At 40.6% G+C, this 22,090-nt stretch overlaps 1 long non-coding RNA gene across 1 annotated transcript in view; it reads left to right on the top strand.

Moving 5' to 3' along the window:
* Window positions 1-18,019, top strand: part of LOC140704109 (uncharacterized) — a 30,616-nt gene extending 12,597 nt beyond the window's left edge. Inside the window, exon 3 of the long non-coding RNA XR_012083233.2 lies at window positions 17,739-18,019. This is a non-coding gene — a long non-coding RNA (uncharacterized LOC140704109). The remainder of the gene's footprint in view (window positions 1-17,738) is intronic.
* The last annotated feature ends 4,071 nt before the right edge of the window (window positions 18,020-22,090 follow it).

The raw sequence follows: 22,090 nt of genomic DNA, 5'->3' as shown, positions 1-22,090 counted from the left end.
AACACCTCCCCAGACCAGCCTGCTGCTTGTTAGTGGACAAGCATGGACAGAATGCAGGGAGGGTGATGTAAACTGTTCCCTGATTGGACAGGCTTAAACAGACAAAGAGCTAAGGTAGAGACTGAGAGGAGGTGGGAAGGCAGAGTAAACTCTCTGAGTTATCATATTTGTTAAAACGTGTTTGTTGTTGTTTCCAACTGGTCGTCATCAGGTCTGGGCACTTCCATGCCCTACTCCACATGGGGCACGCAGGCACCTGGTGATATGTATCTAAATCAGTGTTTCCCAACCTGGAGGTTGTGAAGCATTTTGGGGTGTCTGTGTTGTAAGTCACCTTATATGTGCTGTAGCCCTTTCTTCCTTGACCGTTCGAGGCAGAATATTAAAGTTAGTGCATATGTGAGAGTAAAAGAAACTTCTACTTTCTGAGAAGGGATGACATGGACTATTTTTTACAACAGAAGAAGAAGAAGAAGAAGAAGAAGAAGAAGAAGAAGAAGAAGAAATGCCAGCAGAAAGATATACTTGCTTCCACTTCATAAAATATGTCACTTCAGAGGAGCCTAAAGAATGTGAGGAAAGGAAAAAGAAATCCAACCCCCCCATAACATACCTGCGAGGGCGGGGGACACAAAAAGAAATGGCCTGTCTCTTCTGCAACGGGTGCAAGGAAAGCTTTTGTGCCACTTTCTCAGGCGTGCCCTCTCTGTGCAAAGGGTCTGCCCCTCCCTAGGTACCGCAATGTCCTTCTTCTCTCCCAGCCCATCTATGGAGTCCTTTGCCTTCTCTTCTTCTCTCTACCTTTAATGACCCCCAGCCTGTTCCCTCTCCAGTTCTGAAGTGGTAATGGTGGAATCAATGGCAGGAGCAGTAGGAAGGCGAGTAGCAGCATCAACAGTGCTGCCATGTTGGGGAACAACAACAGTGGCCTTTTTATGCACATGTGGTGGTGGAGTGTCACAGATTACTTGGCTATAATAAATACACATACACGTTAATTAAATCAGCAAGAAGAAGAAGACTAGAATTCCTCCTGCTAATTTTTTCTGGTTCAGCAGTACAGAGACTACAGATGAGGGATATTGTCATTGTCAGCATTGCTAACTTGCCTTTTGAACATGAAATGGATCAAGTCTTGACACATTTTCAGTAGATACAGATAGTTGCAACCTGCACACATTTTCCTAGAACACTGTTAAGCATCAGTAATTGCAAAGCCATGTACCAAGGTCTCAGCATGGAGGCACATTTTGTGTGCCCATGCTAGAGGATTTGGGATAAATTTTTAAAAAATTATTCCAAGGTAAAAAATGTCTTCTAACAGATTAGATTTGAGTGTTATTTTAAAAACAGTGCCTATGTTTAATTTTTATTTATGGTTTGTGATTTTATTTATGTATATTCATGGCTCTTCAAAAGCCATCATATTATTCATATAATATTCACAAACAAACACCTGTAGATCTCTTCCCTATCCTACTTCCTCCTCTTTCTTTTTAAGTCTGCAATCATAAACACACCTATCTTGGAATATGTCCCCACTTTTGAGTAGACATATAGAGGATTGCACTGCTAGAGCTGTCCATTTCCTCATCTAGGTGAAGAAAATAGTGATAAACCTCTACAATCAGAAAGGGCCTTTAATTATTTTACTTAATTACTTTTCCAAAGACAGCTTTGAAAAATTATATATATAGATTGGCAGTGGGGCTATCGTTCTTAGAATTTCCCATGGCCACACCAAAAGACCACTCAGAGACACTGGCAATGGCACAGCTAAAAAATCTTGTAAATAAATAAATTTATAAATAAAAGTGCCTTCAGGCTATGGGGTCACATTGAGAGAAATGATGCAAGGTCAGCATCAACCTTTAGTATGTCTCGGACACCTTATATTAGTAGCTCTATCTTGGCACAGCTTTGGATTATAATGACTGGGATGTTTTGTGTTCCAGAGAAGCTGCTAGCCAAAATGTCCTGGTTCAAGTCATTTCAGTATTGCATCTTGTCCTCTAAAATGGTTGTGAGTCCTTACAGGTTTGCGTCATCTAACACTTTTGTAAGTGCATTGTTCCGTTTTTAATTTCCGTGATTAATGAATAAAATTGGATCTGGAAACCAAGTCCTATGAAATATCACTCGATGGTATTTGTTGCTTTGAGTCCTTATGTTTGATAGTTTGAGTAGATAATTACAGCTTGTCTTTCACTAGGTTTCTTAATAGGGCATCCGGTAGGTCTATTTCAAAAGGTCCACTCTGATTTTGTGAATACTGGCCAGAATGGGGAAAAACTGAACATGTATATTGTGATCAAAAGTGTCCATTTTTTGAGATCTCTTTCCTTTCTTTTCCAGTTTCTTTAATACCTGCATTTTTTTCTTTTTTATATCTGGTACACTGAAGCTGGTAAATGTGTTACACAATTCTTTCTTTCTTAGAATTACATTAAGAATTAATAAAAAGGATTGTGTGTAAACACTATAAAACCTTAGATAGCTACAGAACAACTGATGGAACACTGAGTGTTGTTATGTACCAGCAAGCTTGTCTTCTTGACTAACACAAGAAGACAAGCCTGTTGACACATAAGAACATTATCCTATTTTTTCATCTTGTAAAGCTATACAAGAAAGTAATCCCACACCATAACATTACTCTTAGCACATTTCTAGCACTGTGCTAACAATCTGCATACAGTTAAAAAGTGGGTATTTTTTCACAAGGATGAACTCGAATGTCTGTCTGTCTAAATCCAATTTTACTAACTGGTTCTTTCCATTTACCACCAGCCCCTGCAGGTAGGCTCATGTTTGCTTCTTCCAGTGCAGATCTAATTAAGAGAAATTCTTATTGAACTAGGTGGGTTTTGTTGCTGTTTAGTCGTTAAGTCGTGTCTGACTCTTTGTGACCCCATCGACCAGAGCACACTAGGCCCTCCTGTCTTCCAGTGCTTCCCGGAGTTGGGTCAGATTCATGATGGTAGCTTGGAATGACACTCTCCAACCATCTCATCCTCTGTCATCCCCTTCTCCTCTTGCTGTCACACTTTCCCAACATCAGAGTCTTTTCCAAGGAGTCTTTTCTTCTCATGAGATGGCCAAAGTATTGGAGCCTCAGCTTCAGGATCTGTCCTTCCAGTGAGCACTCAGGGTTGATTTCCTTTAGAATTGATAGGTTTGTTCTCCTTGCAGTCCAGGGGACTCTCAAGAGTCTCCTCCAGCACCACAATTCAAAAGCATCAATTCTTCAGCAGTCAGCCTTCTTTTTAGTCCAACTCTCAATTCTATAGCTTTTGGAAAAACCATAGCTTTGACTATGCAGACCTTTGTCAGCACAATGAGGTCTCTGCTTTTTAAGATTCTGTCTAGATTTGTCATTGCTTTCCTCCCAAGAAGCAGGTGTCTTTTAATTTCATGGCTGCTGTCACCAGCTGCAGTGATCACGGAGCCCAAGAAGGTAAAATCTATCACTGTCTCCATATCTTCCCCTTCTATTTGCCAGGAGGTGATGGGGCCGGTGGCCATGATCTTAGTTTTTTTGATGTTGAGTTTCAGACTGTTTTTTGCACTCTCCTCTTTCACCCTCATTACAAGGTTCTTTAGCTCCTCCTCACTTTCTGCCATCAGAGTGGTATCATCTGCATATCGGAGGTTGTTGATATTTCTTCTGGCAATCTTAATTCCGGTTTGGGATTCCTTCAGTCCAGCCTTACGCATTATGTATTCTGCATGTAAATTAAATAAGACGGGGGACAATATACAGCCTTGTCGTACTCCTTTCCCAATTTTGAACCAATCAGTTGTTCTATATCCAGTTTTAACTTCCTGTCCCACATATAGGTTTCTTAGGAGATAGATACGGTGGTCAGGCACTCCCATTTCTTTAAGGACTTGCCATAGTTTGCTGTGGTCCACACAGTCAAAGGCTTTTGCATAGTCAATGAAGCAGAAGTAGATATTTTTCTGGAACTCTCTGGCTTTCTCCATAATCCAGCGCAGGTTAGCAATTTGTTCTCTAGTTCCTCTGCCCCTTCGGAATCCAGCTTGTACTTCTGGGTGGTCTCAGTCCACATACTGCTGAAGCCTGCCTTGGGGGATTTTCAGCATAACCTTGCTAGCATGTGAAATAAGTGCAATTCTACAGTAGTTGGAGCATTCTTTGGCACTGCCTTTCTTTGGGATTGGGATGTAGACTGAAGGTGGTCTTACTCCTAGGGAAACACACATAAGATTCCAGCTTTCATTGCCTTTTAAAATAGCCACTAAGAAAGCAGCATTCTTAGAGCCCAGCACATTATACTCATTTCTGCAGGCTGAGGCTTTTATGTATATGGCTATGAAGGGCAATCATAACGTTTGCTTGAGGCTGTCACCCTGAGTAATGAGATGCAGTGCTTATCCAAGATTTCCTTCGAAGCAGGGATCATGGAGACATATAAGCTACTTTGCAATATCTGAGACAGATTTATAAATATACAGGTTGAGCATAGTAGGATTGGAAACACCTCAACAGATACCCAAATCAACTGCCCCATATTCCATCTCCACAGAGGCCGCCTGTACCTTAAAAATGCTTCCAGTTCTTGTACCGTGGTCTTGTTTCACTCTCTTATCTCTTTCTTAGTATTTCCTCTTGTTCCTCTCCCATGGACCTTAGATGAGGGAGCTCTAAATGGTGATATTGCCTTTTACCCAAACCATTACCTTTTTCACTCCGCCAACTCAACACTGCAGTTTTTATTGTTTCTTTTCTCTCACAGGCCTGCATTAGGCCATCTTTAATTATGGGGTAGAGAAGGAAGAGAGTATCTCATGTATCTTTCAGTCATTGTGGGCCATTTTCTTGTAATTACCTCAGCAAAGAAGGATGTGTTAGGGTGGAACACTACAATGAAGTCCCCACTAAATGGATGAAAATTGCATGTATTAAAGATAACATGCATTTAAATCGATTCTGAAGACTGCAGTCCCGTGTGTTGACCTGTCGCAGAGTACATCCAATTAAATGAAGCTTTTGCAATAACTTGCATAGGCCTGCACTATAAAATGGTCAAAGGAGGTGATATTCAACCTATTCTTCCAGTTTTCAAGCCTAACTTGTTATGCTGTGAATTAGGATAGCTCATTGTTTCATGACCTTCCAGAAATGCTTTTTTTAAGGTAGGTTTCTGCCTTTCTATTAGTGTATCACTGAAAAACAGTGGGTTTATTTTATTGACCTCAATCTTTCATCAGTGGCAACAAGTGCCCTTAAACTTCAAAATCAAGTGCATTTGCAGTATCTGTTCAGTTAGGACTATTTCCCTTTCTAAATACAGTATCAATTATGCATAAAGCATTTATGAATTAATCTATATTATCTACCCCGCTCTCATAAATATTGTACAGTATAATGCAACCAGTATATAATATAGATGCCAGCATTGAAAGGGAAGATTATAGGTGCAAATCATCATGGTGAAAATCAGCTTGCTTGACTTTTCAGCAGTTGGTGATCTTTGTGTGAATATCCATCCATTGTGCTCCCCTCTCCGTTATATGAAAACAGCTACCTCACACAATAGACCTGAGACGAGACCTTGATAACAGGTAGAGAGAGTCTGTTTTATAACAGCCACAGAATCTATTTTCTGTTTCAGCTGGATCTCTGGAATCTGGGTACAATGCAACATCACCATTTCCCCTAAGGAACTAATTATGTGGTCAGATTAATGTACTAACAGGTTGGAGCAGAAGCTCAAGATTGCCGTAAACAGCTATTACAGCACTGCAGGCATCGGGGAAGTACAGCAGTGAAAACTTTAATAAGTCTAAAAATAAATCAAAGATGGGAGTGAAATATTGAAGGACAAACATGTTTCACAGCAAAGGAGTAATTTCTTGACAAACCAGTCTGTTGTCTGCCTGGAAAGCAGAGCCATGTAACAAATTTTCCTCACTGCAAGAGCCTCATTGTAGTCCTTCACTTCAACTGTTTCTTTAAAATGTTTCTTCCCATTTGAAAAGAATGGGGATAGGGTGGGCTGTATTTGGTGGCCTGAATCTGTCTGTCAGACATAGTAAACCAACCTAAACTGGCACTGTCTTTGTTATCTTCTTACCCCTAGGGTCTCATGCCAAAGACTAAAGCATTCCAGGGGTGGGCAAGACCAAAAATGCCAATACATTTTAGCTTACATACAGCAACAAAGCATGAGGAGAGGTATTTCAAAATTTTTGAATGAGACATTTTCCCCTCCCCTCATCTGGTAAACCACCAGTTCATGGATAGGATCCCCTAGGAAACCCCAAAAGGCCATCTTAAGATCCCAGCAGCACTGGATTCTGTACCAGGGCTTGTAGATTTTCCCCTTTGAATTGCTTATTCTTTTTTTAAAAAATTCTGGAGTTAATTTTTCCTGTATTTTATTACATAGTATTGTATTACATAGTATTTTATTACACAGTATTACATAGTATTGAGACAATTTATTGGGGAAAGGTGGGATGCCAAACATCCCTGGTTATTTTAAATTATTATTATTATTATTATTATTATTATTATTATTATTATTATTATTATTATTATTATTATTATTATTATTATTATTATTATTATTATTATTATTGCAGCTAGTTTTGGTCAGTGCTGCTTGAACCCTACCATGCAGGTAGGTTTCTCACAGACAGGTGGTAGGTCATAGTGTGAATAGAATGCTGGACGATACGGGTATGGGACTATTGCAGTCTTGCCCAGCATGGCCCTTCATATGTTCCTATAAATGTTCGCTCTTGGTTGCCTTCTCCTTCCTCAGTACTTGCCCAGCACTTTCAGAGCACTGAGGCCAAGTAGAAAATGGCATTATAATGCTGCAGTAGTTAAGAGCGTGGTACTAGGATCTGGGTTAGTTAAGTTTAAGACCTGGGTCAACCACAAGGCAAACTGGTTGCACTTGGCCCAATCCCTTTCTCTTGCATCTGAATTTGTTGCACCTGGTTGCTGTGACAACCCAATGGCAACATGCATGGCTACTATGCCAGGTCACCTTGACCTGTTCACCTTGGGCCCTTCAATACCTTGGGCCTTGTTGCCTGAAGAGGCCTGAACTTTCACTGCTTCTTCATGCCAGCCATTCCACCAATCCGCTTCTGCACAACTATCCTGAGCCCCAACTCCACTAGGAAACCCTCTAGTGCCGATATTTACCCTGATCTTCTTGCAATCTCAAGCCAACCATACTTTAGTTATGAGGGCCTGATCCCTGCAACTAGTCATTGCCTGGCTTTCCTGGCAGACTTTCTTCTTCTTACTTTGGCCGAGATGCTTGGGCTTAATGTACTAACAAATGAAGCCATAAACTGGTTGAATTCCCATATACAGGCACACCATTATGAGACTTCTGTTGGGGAGTTGCCTAAAGCAGATGCTGCAATGGTTGGGATTTCTGGTGAATATAAGATTTCCTTCTGCGGTTTGCAGCCATGGGACAGTAGTCTGGCATAGTGCCACAGCAGTAGCTGGGTGTTGGCCTCTCCATCCAGCACAATCCCTTTTGCCTGGCACAGTCAGGTGGGCATTTATTTAGTATTACTTGCAATAATGCCAACTCTTTTCTTCCAACTCCTCCACTTTATTTCAATATTCAGGTTCTGCAGTTTTGCAGTGAAAACCTTGGACTCAGATTTAGATTGCTTATTCCCCTCTGATGGATTTACAATTGAAGCTTCAATTGGATTTCATGCATTATGGATTCTGCACTATGTCTGAAAGCTGCTGTAGGAAAATCTATCCCTTACCTTATTTCCGCCCCCCTCCCCACCTGTCTCTTTGTATTAAAAATTCAGGCTCAAATACCATGCATAATTAAATACAGCACCACCAGCAGTGGTGTGAACTAAAATCTTTAGCAAGCATGTACCGCCTAGTTAGTGTCTCATTTTAGGCATGCTAATCTTGGAATCCTGGACTCGACATGGCAAAGCAGCAGACAATATCTAAGGTACAAAATCCATTGGCAGTATCATTTTTCTTCTTCTGTCACATAGCCCTGGATGCCTTTGAGCCCACAGAAAACTGATAGAATCTTACATCAGGCCATGGGAGGTTCAGTTCCCCCTTGCAACAGGCCTTTGAGTCTTCCTTATCCCCCTGAGTGTTTATTTCAGCACATCTTTGTCAGCACTTGCTTTGCTTTTAGTCATCAGAAACTTTACATTTTCATTTACAGAAAAGTTAGGTGATTATAAAGTCAGTCCAGGAAATGAATTACTGCTTCAGCTAGAAGTGGAAGTTAGGCCTGTAAAAGTGTTGATTTATTATATTTTATCATGGTTTTCTTTTCCAGCCTGGGGCTTGCAAAGTGTTTTCTGGGGTGGGGGATTCACAGGTCACATTATGTATGTTGTAGCCCTTTTTAAATAACTTTATTTTTACCTTTCGGAGCGGAATGGTAAAGTTAGTGTGTATATCTTTGTAAGGTAAAAGGTAAAGGTTCCCCTTGACAGTTTTTGTTGCACTGGGTTGTCCCATTGTGTTTGACTCTAGGGGGCGGTGCTCATCCCCGTTTCCAAGCCATAGAGCCAGCGTTTTGTCCGAAGACAATCTTCCGTGGTCACATGGCCAGTGCGACTTAGACACGGAACGCTGTTACCTTCCCACCGAGGTGGTCCCTATTAATCTACTTGCATTTGCATGCTTTTGAATGACTAGGTTGGCGGGAGCTGGGACAAGCGACGGGCACTCACTCCGTCGCGTGGATTCGATCTTAGGACTGCTTGGTCTTCTGACCCTGCAGCACAGGCTTCTGCGGTTTAGCCCGCAGCGCCACCACGTCCCATCTTTGTAACAGAAACAGGCTATTTAGGGGGAAAAGAAACCTCTACTTTCTGAGAAGGGATGACTTTAGCCCAGTAAAACTGCCTTTTTATGCAAATGGAGTGGGCAGTTACGGGTTACCTGGCGATTGTAAAAGAGGGTCGTGACTCAAAAAAGGTTGGGGGGGCACTTTTCTAGTGGTTTTGTTAAAGTATAAAGATAAAATTCTGTATCAATTCAACACTTTTTTTACATGTAGAGCTCTCATCTTATAAACAATATGAACATTTACAACAATTTGTGGTGGTTCTTTCTTTCAGTTATTCATTTATATACCCTCTTATCTCAGAAAGGCCTTGTGATTAAAAGTGGTTAAATGGGAATCAAAGTTATCAGTATCTTATAAAGAAGACACTGAGCTGACCCTAAAGGGTAAGACTGACGCCTTTGTTTGCTAGTTTTTGCTAGTGCAAAGTGAGGAGTGTCTGGCAATACAGCATTGTACTAAGCTTTAGTTTCTTGAAATCCGCCCCCCTCCCCCAATTTTCTTCCCTTCTTTTTAAAAACAGAGCTGGAGCCCAACTGCACCATCAAATACCTTGGAATTTGCTCCATTTATTATACGGGAGAATTTGAAGTATTGTTTGCTACCGGCATGATGTGAAGGCTGCATCCATCCAGGGCTTTTTGCTCTCAAAGCCACTGTTTGCTCTCCCAAAACATTCTTCAGCCCCTGTGCAGACACTGACTGTTCTTAAAAAGGTAATATGTACAGGCTTTCAATCAAATCAAACCCAAGCTGAATTATTCCAGTTTGGCTCTCCAATGTACTCACACCATTTGTCATACCACAAGGACTGAGCATATAGGTGTGTGCAGATGAACGCCTGCATTCCTTTATGGATTTTGAGAACTCCAGTGTAGGATACTAGGATCTGTCTTTCTCCCTTCCCCTTTTTTGTTGGTGTGCAATAGTATCATCACCAAAGTTTATAATGAGTATCCCCTGCTTCTCTTTTCCTTGTGTTCTCTGGGCTGTAGGTGAGCAAACATTTCTGCCAGAAATAATTCTGATGAGGGGAGTGTGAAACACTCTGTGTACCTGAATAAAGGGCATATAGATCAAGGTTGACTCACTCTGTACTCTTCAGGAGATAATCCAACCCACTACATCCACAGATCTGTAACCTTGACTGTTCATTTCTAGATCTCTTAAAAAAAACATAAATGGGAGAAGTGCAAAACTGCAGTGACCTACAAAGTGCCCTAACTGCATGACAAAGCCACTCAAAGCCTATACAACAATCATCCTCCACAATCATACACACACTCAGTCCTAAGAATGTCATAATATTTCAGTAAAGTATAATACATTATGTTCTTCAAAAAACCTACAACTGTATAAACGGCCAGTGTGTGAACAAATTCTTAGTACAATGTCTGAAAGCAAAACTGTCTCTCATTTCCAATATACATCTTTTGTCAAACCAACTACTAGTCATATTGAAGCCAAGAATCTCACAATTTTGCCCTACAGATGCACTCCACAGGACTGGAAACAGAAGAGAGTTTTGTGACACATTAAAAACTATCAGATTTTCATGGACTTTAGCCCTTATCTACACGTGCATTTGGAGAAGCAGGCAAAATCCATTAAAGCATATGCTAAATGAAACTTGTTTTGTTTTCAGATACCACAACACTCCTGGATATTCCTGCTGCAGCTTAAAAACATAGCTTGCCCTCTCCTGCAAAACGTTGACTAAACCTGCAACCTTACCATTAGAAGTTTCAAAATCATAATTAGAGATGGACACTGGCAGGCACCCACTTGGAGGTAGCACCCAGAGGAGGTGGGGCAGAGAAGCCAGGCCCCTGCCTCTGAGTGGGTGCCCACTGGAAGAGGCAGTGCTTTGAAGAGCTGAACACCTGTTCTGCCACTAAACAAACTGGCACACACCACTGAACCATCAGCTTGTGCCCATCTCTAATCAGAATCTTCTTCTGAACTGAGTGTAAATGTTCCTTGACCATCTGGTGGTTCTTATAAAAGGAAGTCGTATGTAATGATTTCTTGGTGTCTTATACAGGCGAGTTAAATAATGGCCACATTTTATAGACAAAGCGAGGGTGACTCTATTAATGAGGGCTATATAATCCATTGAAGACTCCCTGGAAAAGACCCTGATGTTGGGAAAGTGTGAGGGCAAGAGGAGAAGGGGATGACAGAGGACGAGATGGCTGGACAGTGTCATCGAAGCTACCAACATGAATTTGACCCAACTCTGGGAGTTAGAGGAAGACAGGAGGGCCTGGCGTGCTCTGGTCCATGGGGTCACGAGGAGTCTGATATGACTTAACAACTAAACAACAACAACATATAATCCAGCCCTGAGATGTGGTGAGTGAGGCACATATTACAGCTGGAGAAGATCTGCCCGTTTCTCTAAGGTTGGCAGGCACCCAAAATTTCCTCACCGAAACCCTTTGGCATCTATCCATTATAACCACTGGGACTCTGCCAGAATTAATTATCTACCTAGTTCTTTCCACTTTGGGGTCACTGAGTAAAGGGTAATTTTTCTTCTGCACTTCAAGTCGAGAACTACATTTTATATTAACCATGTAGCCTTGCCATAAACGACAAACTGCGTGCTCCCTCCATCCCTGCCCAGCACTTTCCACCCTTCTCATCCTTAACATCTATGACAATTTAGCCATTCTGTGATACCACAGTGCTCTCTCCTGCCCTGCCTCCTCTCCCCCAGTAATTGATGCTGAGTGACAGATCACACAGTGCCATGATATCTCTTGTGGGTAAATGGCCCTAGTAGCCATTTACCTGGGATAATGCCCTGACTATTTGCTCCATCATATATCTGTCTCCCCATTGGACCAATGGCTAATTTGTCTATTTTTTGTTCTCATTTTGTCTGAAGACAGTAAAGGTAAAGGGAAAGGTTCCCCTTGGACATTTTTGTCCAGTCATGTTTGACTCTAGGGGGCGGTGCTCATCCCTGTTTCCAAGCCATAGAGCCGGCGTTTTGTCCGAAGACAATCTTCCGTGGTCACATGGCCAGTGCGACTTAGACACGGAACGCTGTTACCTTCCCACCAAGGTGGTCCTTATTTATCTACTTGCATTTGCATACTTTTGAACGGCTAGGTTGGCAGGAGCTGGGACAAGCGACGGGCGCTCACTCCGTCACATGGATTCGATCTTACGACTGCAGGTCTTCTGACCCTGCAGCACAGGCTTCTGCGGTTTAGCCCGCAGCACCACCACGTCCCTTCTGAAGACAGTACACATGTCTAAAAGAAATTTGAAATAGAAAGCTGGCAAACATGCTGCCAAAAATAATCTTGCAACATGGTTCTTTTCCCATCCATGCATTCCAAAATTCATAAGAAAGAGACTTAACATCCATGGAAATTTTAATTGACTTGATTAATTTTAAAAGAATGGATTTTCAATTAATCATATCCAACCATGTGTGCAGTCATGCATGCATGCGTGTATGTACATGTATGTAGAAAAAGACGGAGAGTATGGAATAAGAGCTCAAATTGCAGGAGATCCTGGATGATAATCTCTGCATTTCCACATAGGCTTCATAAACTGCTAACCTGAGATTAGTAGAATTTACTTCTGAGTACATATGCATAGCCTGGCTCTCTTGCAGAGCTACAGAAGCTTCTCTAATTTGATTATGGTTTAAAGGCGGGGCTGCTGGAATGCATTAAGAATGCTTCTACATGTCTCTAGAAAATAAAATAACAAAGAAAGGGGTCTTGGCCAGGGCCCAGAGGTGATGTTTAGCTGACAACATTTTGCTAGTGGAACTGGGCATTTCCCACTTTTCTCCATAATTCCCCCACACCTTCCAAATCTCTAACAAATGTTTGAGAAACCTCCTAAATCAGATTTTTGGGCAGCTCAGAAAGTTGGGAGTGGAGTGGAGAACAGTATTTAATTGCCCTAGAAGAAGTCCACTAGCCTGTTTCAGAATCCTGGCCATCCATTTTGTAGTCTAAAGTCCTAGCCTTGGTTGTGCTGTTGATACCTGTTTTGCCGATTATGCTAAATACTCGTATTATACTTCATAGACAAAATTCTCAGAGCAACCTTGAATGCAGAGTTCGCATTGCATAATAAGCACTTTATCTTGGCTTTTTCTGAAACAATCATAGACACCTATAGAAACAGCTCTTGGGAGAATGTGGGCGTAGGCCAACTTTTTGAAAGATGCTGCAGAAATAGGAGGGAAAATTAGCTAAGGTTGTGATCCTTGTGGTCCCAGGAGCTTCTTTCCTGCCTCTCTAGAATTCAAGGAAGCTTCAAGTTTCAGATTAAATATAACTTCTTGATGAATGCAATCTGCTGTGTGGAAAATGAATATGGGCTTTTCTGGAAGTTTTTCAGTTACAACTCCCAGAAATCCTAGCTGGCATAGCCAGCTGTGCATGTCATTTCCTTGGTTTAGTTTGATTCGGTGGAGAGTACTCTTCACTGTGGTAGATGAGTTTCTGACTTGTGAATCCAAAGGCAGACAAACAGGAGAAAGATATTATATAGCTATGCTAGACAGCAAATTGAGAGTGTCATACTTCAGGAGCATCATGGTAAGGAAGGATTTACTGGAAAAGACAATAATGCTAGGAAAAGTTGAAGGCAGCAGGAAAAGTGTAAGATCAAACATGAGATGGATTGACTCCATCAAGGAAGCCACATCCTTGATTTTACAAGCGCTGAGGTGGACTGTTGAGGACAGGACATTTTGGAGGTCACTCCTTCGTAGAGTCATTAGTCAGAAACAATTTGACAGCAAGTTAAAAGTAGCAGCAGCAACAACAGAGAGCAAACCAACACAATCTTAAACCCTTCTAAGAAGACCATGGAGAAAACACAACTTTCAAAAGGAGAAAGTGGAACTAGTATTGCAATCCAGGCATGTCTCTTAAAGAGATAGTTCACATGTCCTAGAATGAAACTAATTGAAACAAAAGCTGGTCCTAATATTAAGCAGTGTGAAGTACCTAATCTTTGCAGGTATGAGGAGGCAGCAGCATGAATTGGCTTTTTCTGAAGAAGAGATGCATGTGTGCCACAGCTAAAACTGTGCTCACGACCTGGGGTTCAAATCCCAGGTAGCCGGCTCAAGGTTGACTCAGCCTTCCATCCTTCCGAGGTCGGTAAAATGAGTACCCAGCTTGCTGGGGGGGCAATGTGTAGCCTGTATAATTAAATTGTAAACCGCCCGGAGAGTGCTTATAGCGCTATGGGGCGGTATATAAGTCCAATAAATAAATAAATAATTCAGGTCCTGGCCTGAAGAGCCTCATGGCGCAGTGGTTAAAACGCTGTACTGCAAGTTAAAACTGTGCTCACGACCTGGGGTTCAAATCCCAGGTAGCCGGCTCAAGGTTGACTCAGCCTTCCATCCTTCTGAGGTCGGTAAAATGAGTACCCAGCTTGCTGGGGGGGCAATGTGTAGCCTGCATAATTAACTTGTAAACTGCCCAGAGAGTGCTTGTAGCGCTATGGGGGCGGTATACAAGTCCAATAAATAAATAAATAAATAAATAAATAAATAAATAAATAAATAAATAAATAAATAAATAAATAAATAAATAAATAGTGATGGTGTGCTTGGCTTTTGGACTGGATGGAGTAGATGGAAATGCCACAAATGGAGTAGTGGGTCACATTCTTGTTCTTTGTGTCACACAGCAAAATATCTTGAACAAGCCTTAATGTTAGCCAAAGCCCAAAGGTGGTTCTATGTGGGGGCATTTATCCTAATGTCAACTCACCTCATATACAGAGGTGTACAGGGGTCCAGATGTCACAATGTTTTATCTGAATGTGTGTGTGTGTTTTCACCCCATTCTCTTTCCTTTCCTTTCCTTTCCTTTCCTTTCCTTTCCTTTCTTTTCCTTTCCTTTCCTTTCCTTTCCTTTCCTTTCCTTTCCTTTCCTTTCCTTTCCTTTCCTAAAAGCACAGTGCATTTTTATTAATCATGAAAGGAATGCTTCACCAAGAAGAAGGATGGATTTGCAGTGCAAAACAACTAGATTCTATGCATTTTGAAAACAATCCCCTCTAGCATATACCCCTAATAGGGTGAAGAGGTTTCAGTGTGTCAGGGAAACTGAGTTTAATACATCCAAGAGGCTGGACTCCATTACCAATCTAGACTCATTGCATCCAACACAGAATGGCCAAAGCTAAATTCTGTAGATTTATTTGGGAGTCCTTCTGAATTACCAGTTCCATTAGCAGGACAGAATTCATCATTCCAGTGGTGATAGAGACATTATTGAAGGGTAGCTATTCGGCAGCAGTAATAGTGGAAAGCGATCCTTGACTGATCCCCTGTGAAACTCTTCAGATTGTTAAAAACAGATGAGAATCAAAAGTTAAAAGTGACAGAAGTAGGATAAGACTGTCCAGTGATTTGTCCATAGGAGAACTATTATAATGATCATTGTGAAGAAATAGAAGAGAATGACAAAGGAAAACAGAAGATTTCATAGGGCAATTTAAACCAAGATTAGGGATGCTGAAAAATTAACAGGACAACTTTTAAAATCAGGATAAAATAAAGAGATGGAAATAATATACTGAACAACTATACAAAAGAAGTGAAAGGATGATAGATTTCTTCAAAGAACATTTAATTTTTGAGATGTGAATGCTGCTTTCAAAGTACATGGCAGAAATGAATTACCAAGAATATATGGGAGACCAGTAGAGATGTTTCAAGCTACAAAGACTGAATATATCAAAATCTTGTATGCATGGAAATAGTTCCAGAAATGAATCAGTTTCTTCTTATAGAATATAGTAAAGCCTTTTATTATGGATTGCTCTTAAAGGAATGGGTGTCAAACATTTGATAGTCTTGAAGAACTAAGACAAAAGACTACAGTTTGGACAAAATATAGACAAACAGAATATTTTCCAGTTGTCACAGGTGCAAGAGAAAGATGAACCTTATGTTCCTGTCCATGTTTTCTATCTCATATGGAAATCTGGATTAGATTCAGATGAGAAAGTGAAAATTGGTCAGCGAAACAAATAATTTAAGATATGCAGATGACGCTGTCATTGGCAGAAAATAGCAATGACTTGAAACAATTACTGATAAACATAAAAGAAGAAAGTACAAAAGGAGGATGACAGTTGACTATTATGAAGAAAATAAAATACTGCTACAGAAGAAATTCAAATTAGAATTGACCACTGATGTGGGAAACTTCTGCTGGGAAATGCTTGTCAATGATGAAGTTTAATCAGGTGGCAACGGCTGAATCATGTACACATGTATGTATTTATTATGTACATACATATATGTATACATCATATATCTATAATGTATGTATACATCTACATCTACATCTAAGAGCCTCGTGGCGCAGTGGTTAAAACGCTGTACTGCAGCTAAAACTGTGCTCACGACCTGGGGTTCAAATCCCAGGTAGCCGGCTCAAGGTTGACTCAGCCTTCCATCCTTCCGAGGTCGGTAAAATGAGTACCCAGCTTGCTGGGGGGGCAATGTGTAGCCTTTATAATTAAAATTGTAAACCGCCCGGAGAGTGCTTGTAGCGCTATGGGGCGGTATATAAGTCCAATAAATAAATAAATAAATAAAATATACATCTACATCTACATCTACATCTACATCTATCTATCTATCTATCTATCTATCTATCTATCTATCTATCTATCTATCTATCTATCTATCTATCTATCTATCTATCTATCTATCTATCTATCTATCTATCTATCTATCTATCTATCTATCTATCTATCTATCTATCTATCTATCTATCTATCTATCTATCTATCTATCTATCTATCTATCTATCTATCTATCTATCTATCTATCTATCTATCTATCTATTCAATTTGTATCCCACTCCCATTAGTGTCACAGCACTACTCTGCTTTCAACTCATAAAATAGCAAAACAAAATTGAATATAGAAATATTAAAACTGATAACAATAACCCTAAAAAATTCCACCAGATGGCACAGACTAATTTCGGGATGTATAGAAGAAAAGAGAGGAGGGAAGAAGATGACAGGAGAGAAAAAATTGTGAAAAAAGTGGTCAGCTGGGGTTGGTGTGGAAAGTAATGTCTTTAAATGCTTCCTAAAAGTCCATGGGGCGGGGTGGGGAATAGGCGGTTCTACCATTAGGCAGAGTAAACGAGGAGCCTTTCTCACCTCAGAAACGATAGGGAAATCCTTGAATTCAAAGCAGTGTACACCATTCAGTCTGCGCCCTACCTGCAAAGTGAAGTGCTTCTTTCAGGTGTTCTGGTTCACTATTCAGTTGCTGGCTTGCTCGGTTTCTGGGTATGCAGGTGGGGATAGAGGCTGCCTTGTCTTTTGTATCAGCAGTGATGAAGAAGGCTAGAATTAAATGAACCCAACAACGATCATAATACATTTCTTATCAGGTGTAGACTGGCTGAGGGCAACTTCATATTTTCATTTACTAAGGTTAGAAAATCAATTTGTATTAACTGCTTTTTTTTTTTAAACAAATTTATCCAATCTGTGGTTTGCAAGGCTATTAAAAAAGTGACCATATTTCTTTACAATTTTAAACCACTGGGTAGAAACCATAAGTGGTATTTCATTGTTCTTTTGTCCTTTAATTTTGCACATGTGGTTGGGAGCAACCTTTCTTGACTGGGGTGACTATCAATCTATCCAGTACTAACTAATTGTTCCTTCTCTGCCTCTGAATTCAAAGACAGACACACATCTATGCTAAGAGCTTTTCCTCCTCTCCTTTGTCTATGAAGTCAGTCTGTTGAAAGAAGTTAGTCTGTTGAGGTCTATTGCTGAAATTCAGGCAACTATGTTTTGTTAGTTTGCTGATTGATCTATTCACTGTAAGTAAATTAAAGCTTTTTCTTCTTTCCCCAGCTACTGTTCTCTGAGTAAGTTATTGAGATTGTGAGTGCCAGTTGATGAGAGAAAAGGGGGTGGACTAACTGGAGAACTTGAAGCTGATTCTACTATGTGAATCCCTGCACTTCTGCTGAACTGCTAGAGGAGTTCAACTAAAACTCAAAACTCTGACCTAAAAAGATAAACAGTGCAACAAAACACTTGTAAAAACAGAGCACTGAAATGGAATTCATCTGGTAACAATGAGGAATGTGTTTTTGCCAAATTGCTTACTTCCCTGTCTGCGAGTTCATTTCAGCCACCATTTGAATTTGTTTTCAAAATGTGTCAACATTAAATCTGCACATTTTTTAGACGTTTTTTGTGCAGGCATACACACATTTGCACTCACTCTTCCTAGTGTGCCATTTGGGACCTATGTTTTCCCTCAGAATATGTATATAGATCCCCCTATATATTTTTAATGTAGGAACTTTTGCTTATGAGGTACGCAGTCTGTGTTTTGTTCTGCTGAAGTTGTGAATCAGATGACAACATGCAGAGAAGTGGGGGTTTCAGCCCGTAAGTGTGTCACACATCCACATATTTTTATTTTCTGTATCATTTCAACTAAGCCCAAGATGATCAACTGATGTTAGTTGCTGAGGTGAAAATTATGTGTTAGGAACAGAGTGTGTAATTACTCAGCTTCTACTTGGCTATCATAGAAGGCTTCTTCATCTGAAGGATAATGAGGATTAATGTGTCATAAGGCTGATGCTGGTGGGGGGGGGGAACCACACACATTAATATCTATGAGAAACAAAGCATTTTGAGGTATTTTTTGAATAGGCAAGCCGTGCTGGCCCTCACTGAAGAAGAAAAAAAGATTTTTTCTTCAGTGAGGCATCTGTTCCACATGGTGAAAATAAGCAGGTAGAAGCAAGGGCCTTTTTCCCCTCGTCTTTGCACTGCTGAACAGTATAAGAATAAGCTGATGATATTTGCCTGCAGTTTCCTGTTTGCTTGCTTGCTTTCTCCATAATACTCTTGCCCATTAGAAAGATAATCTTCTCTATTCCCTAAGGGAAACAGCAATGAAATAATGGAGAGGCACTGATGCTGTGAATGTATTGAAAATCCAACCAAAAATGTTTTACAGAAGACAGGGAGCTTGTCTGCATGATTGCCCCTAGGCAGATGAACTGCACTCATGAACCTGTAGCAACATGCCTGTCTTATCATGCAGAAGGATTTATAACGGCTTACCAATGGTGAGCCACTGGCACTGGGCATTCTGGGAAAGGAGCCCATTGTTGAACAGGGGGTTGAACGGGCAGTTGTAATACAACAGAAATTATGGTACAGAAGCAGCCCAAACTCACACTGACTATGCACACACACATAAACACATCTACACACCTGGGACCCATTTATTACCTAAGGTACAGCCTTCTGTTAACCACACTTGCCTATATTTTAGCCAGGCATAGGTGGTTATGGCCAACATTAATTTTCTCCAGAAAATGTGTGAAACATGATGAATCTGTGATCTGCATTTGAAATCTTGAAAAGTATTTATTTTAATAGTAGCAATACTCCTCTCTCTCTCTCTCTCTCTCTCTCTCTCTCTCTCTCTCTCTCTCTCTCTCTCTCTCTCTCTCTCTCTCTCTCTCTCTCTCTCTCTCTCTCTCTCTCTCGTCCCAAATCCAGTAGTTCCACAGGAGAGCACTCCATGCACTATTAACTTGAGAAAAGAAGCCACTTCTGTGAAACATTGCCTTTTGTTAATTAAGCCTCTTCCTGCTAGAGAATGGAGAATCATTAACTGGTGATATTGCCCCAAGTGCCTAAAGCTGTCTATGATCTCAAGGGATGCTACACATAAAAGGCTGTTTATTTTCCTGACTTAGTTTATCCAATTATTTCAAGAAGAAAAATGACCAAAGAGGATTAGGTGGAGTCAAATGAGGGAAAGAGGATGTGATTGCTGCCCTTTGGGGGTCACTCCCGAAAATTACTTCTATGACTTGTATTTTTTTTTTCCTTTTTGCACTGTTTGTTGTTGTTGTTTAGTTGTTTAATCATGTCCAACTCTTCGTGACCCCATGGACCAGAGCACACCAGGCCCTCCTGTCTTCCACTGCTTCCCAGAGTTGGGTCAAAGTCATGTTGGTTGCTTTGATGACACTGTCCACCCATCTCATCCTCTGTTGTTCCCTTCTCTTGCCTTCACACTTTCCCAACATCAGGGAATTTTCCAGGAAGTCTTCTCTTCTCATAAGATGGCCAAAGTATTGGAGCCTCAGCTTCAGAATCTGTCCTTCCAGTGAGCACTCAGGGTTGATTTCCTTCAAAATGGATAGGTTTGTTCTCCTTGTAGTCCAGGGGACTCTCAAGAGTCTCCTCCAGCACCACAATTCAAAAGCATCAATTCTTCGGCAGTCAGCCTTCTTTATGGTCCAGCTCTCACTTCCATACATCACTACTGGAAAAACCATAGTTTTGACTATGTGGACCTTTGTTGGCAAGGTGATGTCTCTGCTTTTTAAGATGCTGCCTAGGTTTGTCATCGCTTTCCTCCCAAGAAGCAGGAGTCTTTTAATTTTGTGGCTGCTGCCACCATCTGCAGGGATCATGGAGCCCAAGAAAGTAAAATCTGTCACTGCCTCCATAGCTTCCCCTTCTATTTGCCAGGAAGTGACGGTGATATAATGTAACATTACATGAGTATATACTTTAAAAATCACAGCCTTCTATTACATATTTCTCTAGTTCATTTGAGTAAATAATATTTGAGTAAATAATATTTCTTCTATTCTAGAAAAGAAATTCTGGTTCTATTTAAGTAAGTGCTTCTGTTGAGACATCATATAGGTGAACCTCAGTGATTCAAAATATAAAGCAAACAAGTTATCTAGAGTAAACAGCTACTTTCTTAACCTTATTCAGTCACTTAAAAACAAACTATTGCAATACAAATTGTTATTAAAACAATTCTATCAAAGCATATGCAAGAACATTTGCAAATAAATCACATCACATTAGATAATTCTCACTCAATATTTTCCCAGCAGCGATGTCTCCCCCTCTTTGTAAAAAGCAGGTGGCTGTGTGTTCTGGAGATGTCATTCCTAATATGATGGAAATCTCTGTTTTTATACGGTGTTTCTTAAACAAAACATTTATGATGCCAAACTTTGGCTTTCCCATGATTAAACGATGTCAAATTGTATAGACAGCTGTGGGTTGAATCATCTACCTGTTGAGATAGCTTGTAGCTGGGGAAATGCCCCTTTGGAGTACCTCCTTAATACAGTAAAATAAAAAAGAACATTGTTTCTTATTATACCTGTGTAGAGATTATGAACTGAGTGAATCAGGTCCTTCCAGAGCCCCACATGGTCCCAGTCCCTGTATAATACTTTTTAAAACTCCAACTTCCTGCATTTTACATGTTCTATTTTTTTTTGTGTGTGTGTAGGCATCCTTCAGTCTTGAGAGACTATGGTAACATGCTTTGTATGGAGGAGATGGAACAACGTCTAATGTGGTTGAGAAGGCCAATTTGAGAGTGACGATCCCTTCCACACTGAAGACAAACACAATCTGTCCCCTGTCCAGCTCCCTGATGTGGCGTCTATGCTGTATGTCAGACCATATGTGGGTCACATATGGCTTGCGGGCCATATGTGACCCGAGGGCCACATATGGCCCACGAGCCGCTCCTGTCTGGCCTGCAGGACATCAAAACCATTTATAACTTTCTGTCTAAAGTTGATCAGTTGCTTATCTTTAACATACCACAAAAAACCTCTTTATTTGTGAATATTAACAAGTTCAAAGTAAAAACAATCATAACATCACTGTTTCATTTTATTTTTAAGTAAAGTTTGTTCGGCCCTGAAGCATGTAGTGACAATTTTGATCTGTTTATATACAAACACCAGGGTCTGGCACGGGCTTTCCCATCCCTGTCTTCTAAGAAAGAGCAACGGCCTGGGCTTGGGAAGCTGATGGATGCCTGGAAAACAGAAGAGGACCAAGAATTCTGGTGCATCCAGCACCATCTCTCCCATCCTGACGGGGCCGTCCTCTTCCTATTCTGACATGGGCCCTACTCCATGTGATTTTTACAAATCTTGCAGTCGGGCAGTGAGCAGTGGAAGGAACTAGGCCCTTTAAGCATTTGTTTTAAAGTATTTTATTTTTTTCTACATACAAAAAACACACACAAAAAACAAACAAAAACAATACAAAATAAAATCAAAAACAAAACAAAACCCCACACATATAGGCAGGGGGGAGGCATTTCCATACAATATTAAAGGTAAAGGTAAAGGTTCCCCTTGACAATTTTTGTCCAGTCGTGTTCGACTCTAGGGGGC

The sequence above is a fragment of the Pogona vitticeps genome, chromosome 2 (assembly GCF_051106095.1).
Source record: "Pogona vitticeps strain Pit_001003342236 chromosome 2, PviZW2.1, whole genome shotgun sequence".
Classification (NCBI taxonomy): Eukaryota; Metazoa; Chordata; class Lepidosauria; order Squamata; family Agamidae; genus Pogona; species Pogona vitticeps.
Note: the sequence above shows the minus strand (reverse complement) of the source record. Positions and strands in the feature narration are given on the sequence as shown.